This window comes from Saccopteryx leptura, chromosome 3 (genome assembly GCF_036850995.1).
Source record: "Saccopteryx leptura isolate mSacLep1 chromosome 3, mSacLep1_pri_phased_curated, whole genome shotgun sequence".
NCBI classification, from domain to species: Eukaryota; Metazoa; Chordata; class Mammalia; order Chiroptera; family Emballonuridae; genus Saccopteryx; species Saccopteryx leptura.
In genome coordinates, this window is record NC_089505.1 from 320,888,855 (window position 1) to 320,906,957 (window position 18,103).

The 18,103-nt window shown below is 39.2% G+C and overlaps 1 protein-coding gene across 2 annotated transcripts in view; it reads left to right on the plus strand.

The window, feature by feature from the left end:
* Positions 1 to 18,103, plus strand: part of ATP6V1H (ATPase H+ transporting V1 subunit H) — a 156,660-nt gene that overhangs the window by 108,019 nt on the left and 30,538 nt on the right. The window lies entirely within an intron of this gene.

Sequence of the window (18,103 nt, forward strand, 5' to 3'; positions counted from 1 at the left end):
TTACCAGCATTGGGCCTGGGAGCAAGTCAGCAAAAGACCCAAGGTTTCCTGATATTTGCCTTCTGCTGCCTTTGTCTGCTGGATGCTTGGAGCTAATCAGGCATCAGAAAGGTAGTGGGTGTGGTTTCTTCCCCGGGGCACCAGGTGCTGTTGGTCTGTCCTGAGTTTTTTCACAGATCTCAGTAGAGTGTGGCAGCTAGGAGGTCAGTGGGTGTGGCCTCTGAAACCCAGAGATTTGGTCTGTCCACGGTCCAGACAGTTTATACTAAATATTCTGTGGGGTGGATTCTTCCCATCTTATTCTCAACAAATTAGGAGGAAAAGCTCTGCTCTCAACTTCAGACAACTGAGTCAAGGTCACCCCCCTGAATCTTTCCAGCCCTTTGCTTCCTGGCCAAGGCTGCTTGCTTCTCGGCAGGGCCCAATCTACCTAGGGTGGGACAACAGAGATTTCCTAGGGTGGGGCAGTTGCTTTCCCTCCAAGCTGATGCTGCATGGAGGAGGATTGCTCTACCCAGGAAAGATGGCCACTGCAGTATTAGAGAATGATTCAGAACACAGGTTCTCGTGGCTGTCCCCCACATCATCTCTCCCCAGAGTGCCAATTTCACACTCTCCTCATGTGACTCTCTCTAGTCCTCTCAGCTCTCCCTTCAGGGCAAGTGACTGTGAATGAGATTTTCTGTGTTGGGACTTTAAGAGGGTGCTTGTGTCTCTGAGAACTCTCTTGCAGACAGAAACCTTGCGTCTTTTCACCACCAATGCTATGTGGGCACCTCTTCTAGTCTTTGGTGCTCTAGGCTGGGGTGTCCAGTCTGGGGCTTAGGACCCACACCTCCCAAGGAAAATTTTCCTGCAACTGAGATGTCCCTTTGGACCCCCAGCCTCTGCTCACTTCTTGGAGCAGGGGCAGCCCTTTTTGTGTTTCCACAGTTTCTACCAGTCTCGATGTGTTTCTTCTGTAAATCCTTCGTTATAGAAATTTTCTTTATTTAGGCCCAAGTTTGTTTTTCAGAATGATTATTTTTAAATTTAGTTATAACTACACTTTGGTCCTAGGAGGAGGTGAGTGGAATGTCCATCCACCTATTCCATCACCGTCTTGGATCTACTCCTATTAGTATATTTTGAATTTGGCTATATATTTACCTTTATCTGTGAATTTTATCATATTACAGATACCATATTATTACTTAGTGCCCTTTAATTTCAACTTGAAGAACTCCCTTTAGCATTTCTGTAAGGTAAGTCTAGTGATGCTGAATTATCTTAGCTTTTATTTCTCTGACAATGTCTTCCTCCTTCCCTCCGTCCCCCCCTCTTTCTTTCTTTGTTTTCTCTCTCTCTCTCTCTTTTTCTTTTCCTTCCTCCCTTCCTTCCCTCCTCCCTCCCTCCCTCCCTTTCTCTCTCTCTCTCTCTCTTTCTTTTTCTTTCTTTCTGTTTTATTTTAAGTGAGGTAGGGGGAGATAGAGAGACAGACTCACACATGTGCCCCAACCAGGATCCACCCAGCAAGCCCCATATGGGGTCAATGCTTGAATCAGCTGAGCTATTCTCAGCTCCTGGGGCTGATGTTCCAACTAACTGAACTGTCCTCAGCACCCAGAGTTGACACTTGAACCATTTCAGCCACTGGCTGTGAGAGGGGAAGAGAGATAGTAAGGGGAGAGGGAGGGGAAAGGAAGCAGATGGTTGCTTCTCATGTGTTCCCTGATGGGGACCAAACCCAAAATGTCTGCACACTGGGCTGACACTCTGTTTCTGAAGGACGGTTTGATCAGGTATAGTATTTTTGGTTGGCATTATTTTTGTCTTTCAGCACTTTGACTCCTGCCCTGCAAAGCTTCTGCAAAGAAAATCCACTGATAGCCTTATGGGGGTTTGTTTGTATGTACTGAGTTGTTTTTCCCATACTGCTTCAAAACTCTGTCTTCAGCTTTGTCTTTTAACATTTTGAATGTAATATATTTCGGAATAATCTTTGGATTGGTCTTGCTTGGGGTCCTTTGAGCTTCCTGTACTTTGATAGTCCGTATCTTTACCAAGATTTGGGAAATTTTGAGCTGTTATTTCTTTAAATAAGCTTTCTGCCTCCCTCCAACTTCTCTGAATCTCAAATGATGCAAATGTTCATTTGCCTTATGGTGCCTGATGATTCTCACAGGCTTTCTTTATTCTTTTTGTTTTTAAATTTTCTAATTTCAAATGATCTATGTTTGAGTTCACTGATTCTTTTGCATGATCAAGTCTGCCATTGAAGCTCTTTGTTGCATTTTTCAGTTCTATCATTGTACATATTCTCCAGGATTTCTGTTTGGTTCTTTTTATGTTTTCTGTTTCTTTATTAAACTTGTCATATTTTCGTGCATTGTTTTTCTTATCTTGTTTAATTGTGTATCTATGTTCTCTTGCATTTCATTGATTTTTTAAAAGATGATTATTTTGAATCTTTTGTCAGGCAAATCTTAAATATAAATTGTTTGGGTTTAGTTCTGGAGCTTCATTAATTTTTTTTTTGTTTTTGGTGACAGAGAGAGACAGAAAGAGGGACAGGCAGGAAGGGAGAGAGATGAGAAGCATTAGTTCTTCGTTGAGCATCTTAGTTATTGATTGCTTTCTCATATGTGCCTTGACTGGAAAACTACAGCAGAGCAAGTGACCCCTTGCTAAAGCCAGTGATGTTGGGCTTCAAACCAGCGACCTTTGGGCTCAAGCCAGTGACCATGGGTTCATGTCTATGATCCCACACTCAAGCTGGCGACCTCAGGGTTTCAAACCTGGGTCCTCTGCGTCCCAGTCTGTTGCTCTATCCACTACATATTCTTTAGGATTTCTGCCTCCCTCCCTCTTCTCTGAACCGCCTGGTCAGGCTCATTAATTTTTATTTTTTTGGTGGTGTCATATTTATCTACTTCTTTGTGATCCATGTAGCTTTGCATTGATGCCTGTGCAGTTGAAAGAGCGAATACATCTTCTAGTCTTTAACGACATTTTTCAGTAGGTAATGATTTTTTCTGTTTGCTGGGCTGATGAGATTACCTCTGTGATTATGTCTGTGCACGGTTGGAGGTGGTTGTTACGCTGTCACTGGATGTGCAGTGGGGTCCATAGTTGGCAAATTTGCTGCCTGGGTCTTGGGTAGGCATGGGTCCTATCTTGTCCCTAGGTGATGGGACTGCGTTCAATATCTTGTTCAGTAGGATAGTGCAGGTACATGGTCCTTTTAAGTTTCCACAGTCCACAGATAATTGGCCTATTAGTGTGGACAGATGTAGCTCTTGCCAAGTCCCAGGATGGGCTGCTACCTGGTCACTGAATGGATTCCAGGACTGGCTGTGAACCATGGCTGAGAGGAGCTAGAACTGAGCCCAAGGCTGTTTTAGGTTCCCCAGTCATGACTGGTGTCTGCAGACCTGGTTTTGAAAGCATAGATGGGAATTTATCCTACCAGGTCCTTGGGCAAACTGGACTGTTCCCTACTTGTGGCTAGAAGGGCTGGAACCTAGTATAAGGCTATCTCAGGATTTCCTGAGGCACAAACATGAATGTATCCCACCAGATCCCATTGTTGATATGACTGCTTCTGACTGACTAGGAGGCACTGGAACTGAATATAGGCCACTTTCATGATCTCTGTGGGAGCAGGTAGGAATATCTTCTGCTGGTCTTCTGGGCCAGCAGTACTGTGCATGAACTGTGTGTGGGAAAGGCTGGAGCTTACTGTAGGGTCCTTTTCAATATCTCTGACAGTGCTGATAGGAGTGTCTTTTGCTGGTCCCTGGCTAGCCAGTCTGGTAGACTGTGTCTACAATGGGGCTAGAACCCAGTATAGGGCCCTTCAGGACCTGTGAGGTTGCAGCTAGTAGCGTCTCCTGCCAGGTCTGTGTGCCAGCAGAACTACTTGCAGACTTCAGTTTGGAGGGGGTGGAAGTTGAGTATAGGGCACTTTAAGCATATTTGGGGCTAAAAAGAAGAGTGTTTCCTGCAGGGTCTCTGTGCCAGCAGACTGGATACTGTTTGGGATTGGCTGGATTGCATGTATAGGGCCCTTTCAGAATTTACAGTCTGACTTTGTTGAGCATACCTTCATGGACTTTCAGACTACAGCAGACAGGGCCTGAAGCTGATTCCCAGACCACTTCAAGGTCCAGTTTAGGGTCCACAGCTGGGACTGAAGTCTGTGTGCCTATTACCTGACCTGGGTGTGTGTGACTCCTCCTAGATCCATTTGGTTCTGTGACCAGAACCAAAACTATATGCACTGTAGTTAAATTCTCAAGGTTATGGAGCCATTTCCAGTTTGTAATTGGAACCATGCTTTGCATAACAGCTGCTTGGATGCTAGCTTGCCCTTTCAAAATGGCTCTTCTCAGTCTTCGACTGCATCAAGATTTCATAATCTATCTGGATTCCACAGTTCCTATGAGGAAGGAACTTTTTTCCCATTGTTGGATGCCAAATTGTTGTTGGTGGGCAGTTATGTTCAAAGAGTGTCTTAGCCATCTTGTTGATGTCACTCCCACAGCCCATCTCTGCCAGTTTTATAGCAATGCTTTTACCCTACTGTAACTGACACTTTCAGACCAAAGATCTGGATATAATTAGGGGATGACTGGAAAAAAGGTGACATTATAGCTACTGGAATGAGCACACTGATTTATTAGCAGTGGAAAGATAACATCTTCAGTACTTGCAAAGAAAGGCACCTCAGACTCCGGGAGACACAGGGAAGGGAAGGATATTAATAATCTTTGTCTTTCAGTAGATTGTCCCTAGAGCTTTCTCCATGAAGGAAAACATGCAGATCTCCAAAACTGTTGTATGGCTTACTGTATTTCTCCATGTATAAGATGCACCCTTTCCAGAAAAATTTGGGGTCTAAAAACTGGGTGCATCTTATATAGTGGTTGTAGATTTTTTACTAGCATTTCCCACTTTCTCATGCTTGTTGTCTTTGCACTCATTGTTTCGAACTTGTTACAAGTGTATTACATTAGGTTATGTTTTGCCACATTCTGCCCAGAAATGGCTTAGGAAAGATTTTCTTACAGTGCTGAATTCAAGTTAAAAGTGATCCGGTTTGCAAAAGTGAATGGAAATTGTGCTGCCGAACATTAAGATTGGTCCTCCTCCAACTGAGAAATCAATCCGAGACTGGCTACCGGAAGAAGAAATCCTACTGAAAACACCAGGGCAGAAGAAGGCCATGAGAGGCAAGTCAGTAAAATGGCCTCATTTAGAGAGGGAATTGAAGATATGAATTGAAGAGCACAGGACAACTGGAATTCCTGTGTCCACAAAGATGGTTCAGCATGAGGCGAGAAGAATTGCTGATGAAAAGAAAGTTACTGATTTCAGCAGAGAGTACAGTTGGTGCTTCAGGTTCAGGAAACAGAACAGACTAAGCATGTGTACACGCACCAGACTTGCCCAAAAGATGCTTGAAAACTATGAACAAAAGGTCCTTGAATTTCATCATTTTGTCGTTCAGTGTCGGGAGACACATCAGTTTGAGTTGGGCCAAATTACAAATATGGACAAAGTCCCCCTTCAATTTGATGTCCCAAGTAATACAACTGTTGGTAAGGGGGTGAAAACTATAATTGAAGACAAGTGGACATGAAAAGAGCCATTATACAGTTGATCTAACTTGCTGTGCCAATGGAACCAAGCTGCCTCCTATGTTGATTTTCAAATGCAAAACAATGCCAAAAGAAGACATTCCTCAAGGAGTGATTGTCCACGGTCATGATAAGGGTTGAATGGATCAGGATGGGATGAAGATCTGGTTTGAGAATGTTTGAAGAAGGAGACCAGGTGGGCTCTTACGCAAACCTGCCCTATTGGTGCTTGATCAGTTCAGGGCACACATAACAAAAACATGAAGAAGATTGCTGCAGAGCAGAAAACAAAACTTGCCATCATACCAGGAGGCTTGATGTCCTGGCTCCAACCACTTGATGTCAACATTAAAACCCTTCCAAGCTGCGGTGAGAGACAAATGGAACCAATGGATGAAGTCTTCTGGGGACAGTTTGACACCAGCAGGAAGAGTGAAGAAACCAACTATAGGAGAAGTTTGTACCTGGGTGAAAAGATTCTGGGATAATATCAAGATTGAGATTGTTGTCAAGTCATTTAAAAAGTGTGGCATTTCAGATGTCATAGATGGAACTGAGAACAGGCAATATAGAAAGACAGTGATTCGTCATCAGCCACAGATGAGGACAAGCTAATGGATGGAAGTTTTGACAGTGATGAGGAGTTGTTTGAATTTTATGATAAAGAAAACTTGAGTTCAATAACTTCATGTAATACATTTTTTTTTTCAAATTTTGGGCCACAAAATTAAGGTGCATCTTATACATGGGGAAATATGGTATGTTTAATTGACTGCTGGCTATTATCCAGAGATGCTGATTGACAGCTGTGACACAATTTGATGGCTTTTCCTGTAAACTTTCTGAGAAATCTGTAGGAAACAGGAGGGATAGTAGTAGTTCTTGCACCTCCCAAAGTGTCAACAGCTCTTTGTGTCTTTCCCACCCCCATGCTAAAACCATTCCTCCATCATTCCATGGGGCAGATGTCTCTTAGTTGGTGGCATGGACAAATAGGACAGTCCCTCTTAAAGACTAGACTGAATTACATGACCTGAACTGGAACTCCTAAGGTTTACTATACATCTGGGAAACCATACTGAAGGTATTGTTAACTTGTGCCCCCCAAATGATAACCCAGCAATTATAAATGTCTTTTTTTCAGGGACAACATTCACAACAACAGTACCTTGCTAATGTACTTCTTTTAGGAAAGCCAGGTATTAACTTGCTTTGCTTCTCATAAATACAGTAAGTTGTACCTTAGGAGTGAGTGGTCATAAGAGTCCTTTGTGTATTTAAAGAAACACTGCCAGTAGATCATATAGGTAATTCTTTGATGAATGTGGAGGTATCTGCAAAAGGAGCTACCCAGTGGAGCTTCCAGAAAGATGTGATCCATTACACTACCTCAGCCCTAAAAGATGTTCAGTTCAGCCTCAACTCACTGGCAGCCATTTGTTATGGAAGGTAGAACTATCCTAGAATGTTTTCTTGGGCCCAAGAGGATATCTCCATTCTTTATGTATCCATCTGTATCTGGATTAATACTAAATGCAAAGCTCAATGCAAAAATTTAAGGGGTAAGCCATTGGATTTTTAAGTGGATCCTGAAGCTTTATGGCATTTGTTCAGCTAGTTAGGTCCAGGTCCTTGGGGGTCACAGATAAGGCCATTACTTCAGGTTGGCATCATACTGGTGCTTAGGGTTTTGTAGGTAGTAGCCTTAATTAATGGCATATGAGACAAATGAATGGATTTTATCTCAGCCTGTGTCAGCCAGATCAATCAGAGCGACCAGTGGTGACATATTCATAGGTAAACTTGCCAGAAAGCAAAATTGAAGAATTGTGAAGTTTCTATATGGGGAGATATTTCTCTCACCTTACTGTACTTCTTGACATTAAGGTACTTTCAAAGAGATATGTCTGCCTAGGAGCAAAAGGCAGGCATTTTTATTTCTCGTAATGAGAGCTTTGGGTTCCCTAAGGTCAGGGTTCATCCTCTGCATACTGTGTGAGCAGGGCTTATTTGGCTCTCTTCACATTTTCTTTTGCAAGTTGAGAATTGGGGGACCAGCACAAAATGCTAATATTTTTGCTATTGCTGTTGCTGTGAGTCATAATCTATCCTTTGTCTCTGACCCAGGAGTCTTGTGCCTTCTACCAAAATCCACGAAACTGTGGCAGATTTACTTGTTAGCTTGCATGTAGGGCGAAAGCTAAGACCTTTGGTAGTTCTTGACACTGATATCAAGAACCATCTAACATTATGGAAAAATTAAAGACCTTTAGATAAGACAAAGACAAATTTTACTTTTATGTAAATATAGCAATTAGCCAAGGTCCCTAATCCATCCAAGATGTATTTAATATGCCAAACAGACAGGTGATTGGTAGGTCCTTCTTAGATATATAACTGGGCTATTTATAGGACATCTGGGAAAGGGAACTAAAAAGTGAATCTAGATAAAATATCGTAATTCTAAAATCATAAAAGTGGAAAGCTTAAAGAACTTAGCCAAAATCATATATACATAACACACATATATAGGTAACAGGGTAGCAATAGCCAGAGGGAAGGGGGAGGGTAAGTGTAGGGGAGGAGTGCAAAGGGCAGGCAAAGGGGAGGAAAGAGACTGTGCATGGGTGTGGAGGGCATGAAGCAGTGTGCAGACGGTGTTATACTGAGCGAGACACTTGAAACATGAGTTTTAGTATCTCTAATTTGATGTTGATGTTTGGGACAGGAGATATTTTTATTGCTATTTTTCACCTATTCCAGATAATGACTGTATTGCTAAGTTGCTTAAAATAATGGAAAAGATCTTTACTGGCACTATCAGTAAAAGCACTGTCTCCTGAATCATATGCTGATAAAAGCCAGTATCGATGATTTTCTGCTATTTAAAGGAAAACTAGTGCTAGTAAAGAAATTGAGTAAGTTTAAAAAAAAAATCATGCTTCTGTTTGGAAAGGCAGGCTGATATCCCACCAATATGCCTGCCTTCACACAGCACTCAGTGCTTCTAACTTGATCATATTCATACTCTGTTTCTTTGAACACTAATGAGACTAATAGGCACTAATAAGACTAATAAGACAGTCGCCTTTCCATTCAGTTTGTACAGTCTCTTTATCCACAGAGTAGTAATTCTCTCTGCTACACATAACTAGTCCTTTGTCATATAACTGTGTCCAACAAACTTCTTGTCCAAATTATGCCCTCCAAAGATAGCAAGTACCGTGTATCTCCTCCATACATGCATAGTATGTATGCTAATAGCTGATAGGCCCAGACGTCAGTATAGTCACATATATTTTAAGTTTATAGAGTGAGTGCTTAGGTTCATATCCCACTGTGCAAACTAGTCTATGTGTTCTTGAGAATGTCACTTAACCTCTCTGTGCCTCAGCTTTCTCATCTGTCAGTGTGAAGACTAAATGAATTAGTAAGTATGTACTTAGAAATGTGCTTAGCACATAGTAGTAAGCGCTGTTTAGGTGTTTGACAAGCCAATTAAATGAGTGGTTTTGTCCAATTGTTAAATGTTATCTGCTATCCTACATAATAGCAATGACTTTCCACTGTATGTTTTTGATATCCTGTGCTTTTTAATATCACGTTATAAAGAAATTTGGCTTTCTATAAGAATGTAATGTTTGTCATTAATTTTGTGGTGGATTTTTTTTTTTTTTTTTTACAGATTTGTTGGTGTAGAATAATTTGTACTCCCTGTCACACAGCAAGAGTATCAGAATGTTTCTTTTTGAGTTTTGTTCCTTTCTCCATTTCAAATAGTAAAATTTATCATTTGATATAAAAATGTATTGAAAACCACAGGTGAATGTATTGCTAGTCCAATGATACATTTTTAGATACTAAATATCATATTTCTATCCACCATTTTTTTTTTTTTGACAGAGACAGAGGGTGGGGGACAGATAGGGACAGACACATAGGAAGGGAGAGAGACGAGAAACATCAATTCTTCATTGTGGCTCCTTAGTTGTTCATTGATTTCTTTCTCATGTGTGTTGATCGGGGGGAGGGGGCTCCAGCAGAGCAAGTGACCCCTTGCTCAAGCCAGCGACCTTGGGCTTCAAGCTAGTGACCTTTGGGCTCAGGCCAGCAACCATGGGATCATGTCTATAAGCCCGCGCTCAAACCAGTGAGCCTGTGCTCAAACCAGTGACCTTGGGGTTTCAAAGATAAAAAAGATTCTCTTTTTTAATGTTTATTGATTTTAGCGAGAGAGGAAGAGGGATAGAGAGAGTGGGAGATAGGGAGAAAGAGAGGGAGAGAGAGAGAATGAGAAAGGAACATCGATCTCTTCCTGTATGTGCCCTCACCGGGGATCAGACCGGCAAGCTCTGTGCTTTGGGATGATGCTCTAACCAACTGAGTTGTCTGGCCAGGGCAAAAAAAGATTCTCGCTCTTTAATCTAGTAAACCAGTGTACTGCCATTAGAAGAAAACATGTGTGTCCAATTTTTGGTGCTTCCACAATGTTTTGTACATATCTCTATTATATAACACTTTTGAATTTGTACAATGATAAACTGCTATATCTTTTTCCCCTACTAGACTATGAACTATCAAAAAGAGGAACTATATCTGACTAGGCATAGTGCTACCACATAGTAGTGCATAATAAATGCTGAGAGAAAGAGCTATCAAACAATTTCATGCTTGTTCTCTTAAAATGCAGAATTTTATATGAGGTTAATAGCTTTATTTTCCTTTGTACAAAGTCTAGCATAGCACATTCAGATAAAAATTAGTAAATTGCTTGGGTGATGGCACAAAGCTTTTAGCAACCAAACCCAGTTAATTCTTCTAAATACTTGTCATGAAATGTAAAAAATGTTCATTTTAGAAAACTTGAGAAATATGGGAAAGAATGAAGAAAGAAAAACATTTGTAATACTGCAACCCTGAGATAAAAATGTTTATTTTGTTTTTCTCTCAATGCATATATGCATTCCTTATTCCAAAACTATGATCATATGATATTTCCTATCTTATTTTCTGTTTTTATTCATTTTATAATGGGTATCTTACGTCTACATCTTAAAAATAAAACTTAATGCTACCTATAGCTTAAGTTTACTCAAATCTTGCTAGTAGTTGGTGTGTTCCCAGGTTTTCATTATTATGAAAATAAAATGAACATCTTTGCAGACATTTATGGGTTTTTCTGTTGGTCACTTGAAATAGATTTAATTAAAGTATTTAAGTATTTCAATGCTTTTAAAATGTTAAATGTTGACCAATTCAGACTCCCACTAGCAGTAAATGAGAATAGCATCTTCACTATTCTTTTAGAAGTACTGAGTGCTACAATTTCTCTTTAACCTCTCACAGGGGAGAGTGACACCTGGTGCTTTTAATTTATATTTCAATTACTTATGTGATTTGTTAGAAATATTAGCTGCCATATTTAAGGTAAACATTTTTAAAGTTTGCTACTTACATTATTAGTCTCATAAAAATTTTTATTATACATAAATTTCAGTAACTCTTTAGTGAAAGTAATTTATTCACTAGTTATGTTTTATTGAGCATCTATTATGTGCTAAGCACAGTTTGGAATACTATTGAAATGTATCCTGGAGCATACATTCCAATGAAAATGTGTGTTTTTCTCCACTACTTTTATGCTCAGAAAGAACTTCCCATTTAGAAATCTGGTAAATTTCTCAGTTATTTTGTTTTTAAAAATGTTAATGACCTTCTTAATTATAAGGGGAATAAAATAGATGTGATTTCTGTGCTCACTGAAATTATAGACTCTAGAGGGTATATTGCTACATAATTATGAAAGTATCTGCTTTCATATATATGCAATTGTACATGCATCTTACATTTTTAACAGTATGTTGTAGAATTGTGATGCATTATAGTGTAATATTTCATCAGTCATGAATAGACTGTAAACAATAAAATATCAGGATATTTTTGTAACTACTTTTATAGAATCATATCAATAAAGAAGATCTTTAGAACAAAAATAGTGTTGTGCTTTTTAGTATATTTAAAGTTTACTGCAAAATTACCTTTCTCTATTTCATCAGCTAGTACTTTTTTTAAAATTAATTTTAACAGGGTGACATTAATAAATCAGGGTACATATGTTCAGAGAAAACATCTCCAGGTTATTTTGACATTTAATTATGTTGCATACCCATCACCCAAAGTCAAATTGTCTTCCGTCACCTTCTATCTGTTTTTTTTTAGTGCTCCTCCCCTCCTCCCACCCCCTTGTCTCCTCCCCACCCTGGTAACCACCACACTCTTGTCCATGTCTCTTAGTCTCATTTTTATGTCTCACCTATGTATGGAATCATACAGTTCTTAGTTTTTTCTGATTTACTTATTTCACTCAGTATAATGCTCTCAAGGTCCATTCATGTTGTTGGAAATGATCCGATGTCATCATTTCTTATGGCTGAGTAGTATTCCATAGTATAAATGTACCACATCTTTATCCAGTCATCTATTGAAGGGCTTTTTGGTTGTTTCCATGTCTTGGCTACTGTGAACAATGCTGCAGTGAACATGGGGCTGCATGTGTCTATGTACCAATGTTTTTGAGTTTTGGAGGTATATACCCAGTAGAGGGATTGCTGGGTCATATGGTAGTTCTATTTTTAGTTTTTTGAGGTACCACCATACTTTCTTCCATAATGGTTGTATTACTTTACATTCCCACCAACAGTGGATGAGGGCTCCTTTTTCTCCACAGCCTCTCCAACACTTGTTATTACCTGTCTTGTTGATAATAGCTAATCTAACAGGCGTGAGATAGTATCTCTCATTGTAGTTTTGATTTGCATTTCTTTAATAGCTAATGAAGATGAGCATCTTTTCATATCTCTGTTGGCCATTTGTATTTATTCTTGGGAGAAGTGTCTGTTCTTGTCCTCTTCCCATTTTTTTATTGGATTGTTTGTTTGTTGTTGAGTTTTATGAGTTCTTTGTATATTTTGGATATTAGGCCCTTATCTGAGGTGTTGTTTGAAAATATCTCCTATTTAATTGGCTCTCTGTTTGTTTTGATGTCAGTTTCTTTAGTACCATCTTTAAATGTTATTACCAGTATTGAGCTTGTTAATTATGTATTGTAATATATATTATGAGTCTTTAAAGCTTAACATGAAGTTGACTCAACTTGTTTTGAAGTCAACTTGTTCAGCAAGATTTTCCCTATTAGGTAATAGCTAATAAAGTACAAGAATGTAATTCTAAATTAAATTACCTAAATATTCTACTTTTAAAATGATATCTGCCAATTGGAAAGATTCTTTTTTCCACCAATTTTTCAAGCACTTATAATTTTTTTAAATTTAGAAATTAAATTTAATGGAGTGACATTGGTTCATAGGAACATATGGATTTCAGGTATATATCTCCATATAATATGAACTATTCATTGCATTGTGTGCCCATCACCCAAAGTCAGACCACTTTCTATCACCATTTATTTAGCCCCCTTTACTCCTTTTCCCTTTACCCCCTTTCTCTGATAACCACTTTATTTCTGTCTATGTCTGTGAGTCTCAATTTTATATCTCACCTAAGTGTGAAATTATATAGTTCTTAGCTTTTCATGATTTACCTATTTTGTTTACCATAATATTCTCAAGGTCCATCCATGATTTTGGACATACATATAATCTGGAAGTACAGTGGTACCTTGAGATACGAGTTTAATTCATTCTGTAACTGAGCTTGTAAATCAGTCAACTCGTATATCAAACAAATTTCTCCCATTTAAAATAACTGAAATAGATTTAATCCATTCCAGCCCTGTGAAACATCCCCAAACCATCCTAAATTATGAAAAAAGACATGTTTTTAATTAAGAAACACCATGTATACTTGACCAATGCATAACAAAATATATGAAATAAAAGAAAATGTTATTTAGTACTACTGTATTCTTACCTTGGAGACAGACGAGTGCGGCTAACAGAGGTGAATGGCGGAGGAGGAGGGAGGGAGGAAGGGATGCAGGCACTGTAGATATGTAAACTAAAACTGCAGTTTATTAACACCAAATGTAAACTAAAACTGCATTTTCTTTAAACAAAACTAAAACTGCACTTTCTTTACTTAAAATGAAACCACAAAAACTTAATTGTAAAAAAATGTACTTTCTTAACTTTAAACTTAACCTAAGCTTAACATTACTTATTTTTCATTTAATCATTACCTGTTTTTGCCTTTTTGGCTGCTCTTTTGGCACTTTTACTTGCAGGACTTTTGAATAAAAATCTATCCAAAGAAATTTGCTTTTGCCTGCCTTTTAAAATGTTATGGAAATGTGACAAAGTGTCATTAAAAAGTGCTGAAGCACAACCTGTGAAACTTTTTCTGGGTGGTTTTTTTTCCAATGAAACTTGAAACCTTCTCCCACATTTCCATCATGTCTTTAACTTCACTTGTAGAAATCACTTCCTCCGACTCTACCTCCTCCTCACTACTAATCTCTTGCAGAAGCTCCGTATGTTGCATCATCTGTAGCTCCTTCAACTCCTCAGTTGAGAGTTCCTCCTCATGTTCCTCACCGAGCATGTTTACGTCACCCTCATCTACCTCCAGACCCATTGACTTTCTGAGGGACACAATCTCCTCCAATGCTTCTACCTCGGTCTTGGTCTCTGGTTTGAAACCTTTGAAGTCCCTGTCTGCAACAACATCAGGCCATAACTTTTTCCATGCCGAGTTCAAGGTTCTTCTTGTAACCTCTTGCCATGCCAAGTCAATAATGCATAAACATATCACGATGTTGTAGTGATCGTTCCAAAACTCTCAAAGGGTTAGAATTGTATTCTCAGTCACCTCAAAGCAGTGGCGAAACAAGTGCTTTGTGTAAAGCTTTTTAAAGTTGGAAATGACCTGCTAATCCATAGGTTACAAGATTGAAGTCGTGTTGGGTGGGAGGTAAAGGACTTGCATGAATTTGAACTCATTGAGAATGTCATCTTCAAGACCAGGTGGGAGGGCTGGAGCATTTTCAAGGATTAGTAATGCTTTCATCCGGAGTTTATTTTCTTGAAGATATTTTTTCACTGCAGGACCAAAGACGAGATTTACCCATTCAATTAAAAACTGCCACGTAACACATGCCATAGCATTGGCACAGCACATAACCTGCAGTTTTTCTTTAAGAATCTTGTGAGTCTTAAAGGCTTGAGGATTTTTGTAATGATACACTAGCAGTAGCTTTACTTTATAGTCACTGCTAGCATTTGCACACAATGCAAGGGTCAGACGGTCCTTCATGGGTTTATGGCCTGGCAGCTTCTTCTCCTCTGTGGGGCATTTTTTTCAAAAACAATCTGTTTCATCACAGTTGAACACTTGTTGGGGGATGTAGCCTTCCTTTGCAATAAGTGCAGCAAACCGTGCGATGTACTCCTCAGCTGCCTTAATGCACCACCGAGTGGATGTCAGATCTCTTGAAATTTTCAAACCAGCGTGACTTGCCTTAACCGTATCTTCTGCTGCCTCTTTTGAGGTTAATGGTTCTTTCTTCTTCAAGTCCCTGTAAATAATACGTGCCTTTTCGCATATTACAGTCTCCATCACTTTATCTCCTGCCAGCTCTTTCTCTTTCATCCACACCAGCAGAAGCTTCTCCATTTCTTCATGGATATTTGTTTTTAATTGGGACAGAATTGTATTTTCTTTCATTGGATTTGTGCTTTTGATGGCATCCTTTTGTTTAAGGATGGTACAAGTTGTAGATGTGTTGCGGTCGTACCGCCTTGCCAGTTCAATCACTCGTACACCACGCTCATGTTTTTCTATTATTTCTTGCTTTACTTCTATCAACATCATTCTCTTCTTCTTCTCACTAGTGTCCTTTACACTCACTTTCTTCGGCCCCATGATAGCACACAAAAAAAGTTAGTAAAAAATGCAAAAATGATACAAGAACAAGTACAGCACACGAGATTCGACTTGATTCTGCAGGTAACACATGAGAAAGAATGAGATGCTGGTATTGTGCTGCTGATACTGGACCCGTGTGCCAACATGCCAACTAGTGGCAGCTTCCCGAATCACGACTTGTATCTAGGAATTTTGCTCGGATCTCAAAATTACGGACTGAGTCGCAGCTCACATCTTAAAAAAAAATTGTATGTTGGTCTGCTCGTATCTCAAGGTACCACTGTAATTGGTGATTCATTTGCATCTTAAATTTAGAAGATGGGAAATGTCTGTTTATTTTTATAGCAGTGTGTGTCAGTGGAGTAGAGATTGTCTGTTTCTCTTTGAGACCCATTGGAATCTCTGGCGTCAAAGGCAGAAACATGTATAGTATGAAAATTAATGTGATAAGCACATATAATAAATTATTAAAAGCAAAATTATTTAATTTTCTTGGCTGGTGTTAATATGAGAATACATAATGGACAAGGATTTAAAATGTCAAATAACAAGACTTTCTAGAGGGGTAGACAGTACATTTGTTGTGAAGATTACATAATAGAAAAAATATGAAGCTTTTAGCATGGTGTCCAACATGTAGAAAATGTGCTGTTGTCATCCTCCTCCTCCTCCTCATCATCATCATCATTGCATTTTTACTTTTATTTTAAAATTTCCTATTGATTTGAGAGAAAGAGAGAGAAAGGAAGAAAGAGAGAGAAAGAAACATCAACTCAGTCCACTTAGTTGTGCACTCCTTGGTTGCTTCTGGTATATGCTTTGACTGGGGATCAGACCCTTGAACCTGTGACCTCTCCCCACCAGTATGACACTCCATCCACAGAGCCACCTGGCCAGGACCATCATTATTATTATTAATGATGTGTGATCTCTTTATGTTTTTTAATTTGTCATATTTTGCACATAATATGGTACCTTTATTCAGGTACAGTTAATCCTTGTTATTTATGGAACCTAGATTTGTAAATTTGCCTACTTGTTAAAATTTCAGTTCTAGCCCCCAGATCAATATTTATGCTTTCACAATCATTTGTGAACAAAGTTTGAGCTATGTGATGCACACATTCTTAGCTGAAGGCAAACAAGGCGAGTCTCTGCCTTGTTATTTTAGGTCTGTACTCTAAGCAGTATTCATTATTTGGTCTGTTTAGTGCTATGTTTTCTGCAGTTTTGTGCATTTTACTGGTAATTTCACTGTTTGTCCATCCTCAAGCCTATGGCTGAAGTGCTGTCTTGTGTACTGTATTAGATAAGCTTCCTTCAGGCATGAGTTATAGTGCTGTTGGCTGTTAAGTTCAATGATATTTAATTAATAATATATATTATATAAGGTATCTTTACACAGACACACATAAAACAAGATTATGTATTAATCAGTTAATGACAATGTTGTGATCAAAGGCTCATAGGAACCTAACCTTGGATTAGGATTTTAGTCTTCACTAAATTGGTGACTGTATGGAACATAACCATTGTGGATAATGAGAATCAACTGTATTTCCATGTGTTGGAGGTGGCCAGAAGGGGCCCAATAAATAATTCCCTTCTTCCTGGCCTACCTGCCTAAATTTTGAATTATTTGAGAAACATGGCAAAGGAGATAACAGATAGAGGGCAAAATAGAATCCTTACTGATAAAGCCAATATCGAAAAATGTGGTATATGCACAATGCACAGATGACCTTACTAACACTGAACTCAGGATTGGACTCACCCGTTAGTCCCACCCAGATAACACTGCACTGAGGTGGAAGAGAAAAGAGGGATGGATCTGTGCATCTGGATTCCAGCTTACAAGATCACCAATTATAGAGTCCACCCAAGAAGAGTTAGCAAGGGCAGGGGGTGACAGGAGTGTTAAGCTAAAGAGGAGAGATAAGCCACCCCGCCAGCTTCCTCAAAGTAGCTCATACACATGAACTCCAGATTGGTGAGTTGAATAAGCAGTTTGTGGTCAACTAAGGACTTGATGTTTGTTCCTCAGATGCATTTAAAACTTATCCAGTGATAATAATCTTTTCATGCCTTTAGATGAAAACCTACTCAGCCTCGTTACTTTTTTTCTCACCCTAGGAAAGAGCCCTATAGTCATTTTAAATTATAGAAAGAGTTTAGTCCAAGGCATTTAGTAGCCCTTTCACTACTTATTTAAAAGTAGGATTTCTTTCCTTTCTATCTCTGATGCCCTCAGCAGGAAGGGCTTGTGATCCTGTCCCTCTCTGGCTCTACTTCCCTGAGCTTACCTACTCTTGCCTCAGTCTCCCTGAAACTGGTAAGTGGGGAAGGGAGAGGTGATGGAGCGATCTCCCACTTAGCAGTACAGACTAGAGAATACACACTGTTGTGCTGGAGGTAAGGGACTCCATAGCTCTATACACAGCCACATCCTTGCAAAGGAACAAAGAACCTCTTTACATTCATGATGCAAATAACCATTTTCACTCTACTTTTGCACCTGTGGTAACTGGATTTTTCAGTGTGTCAAGGGGTACAGTAATGGAAAGCATTGTCAGTTTTCAATCATCTTGGTGGTCTTGATG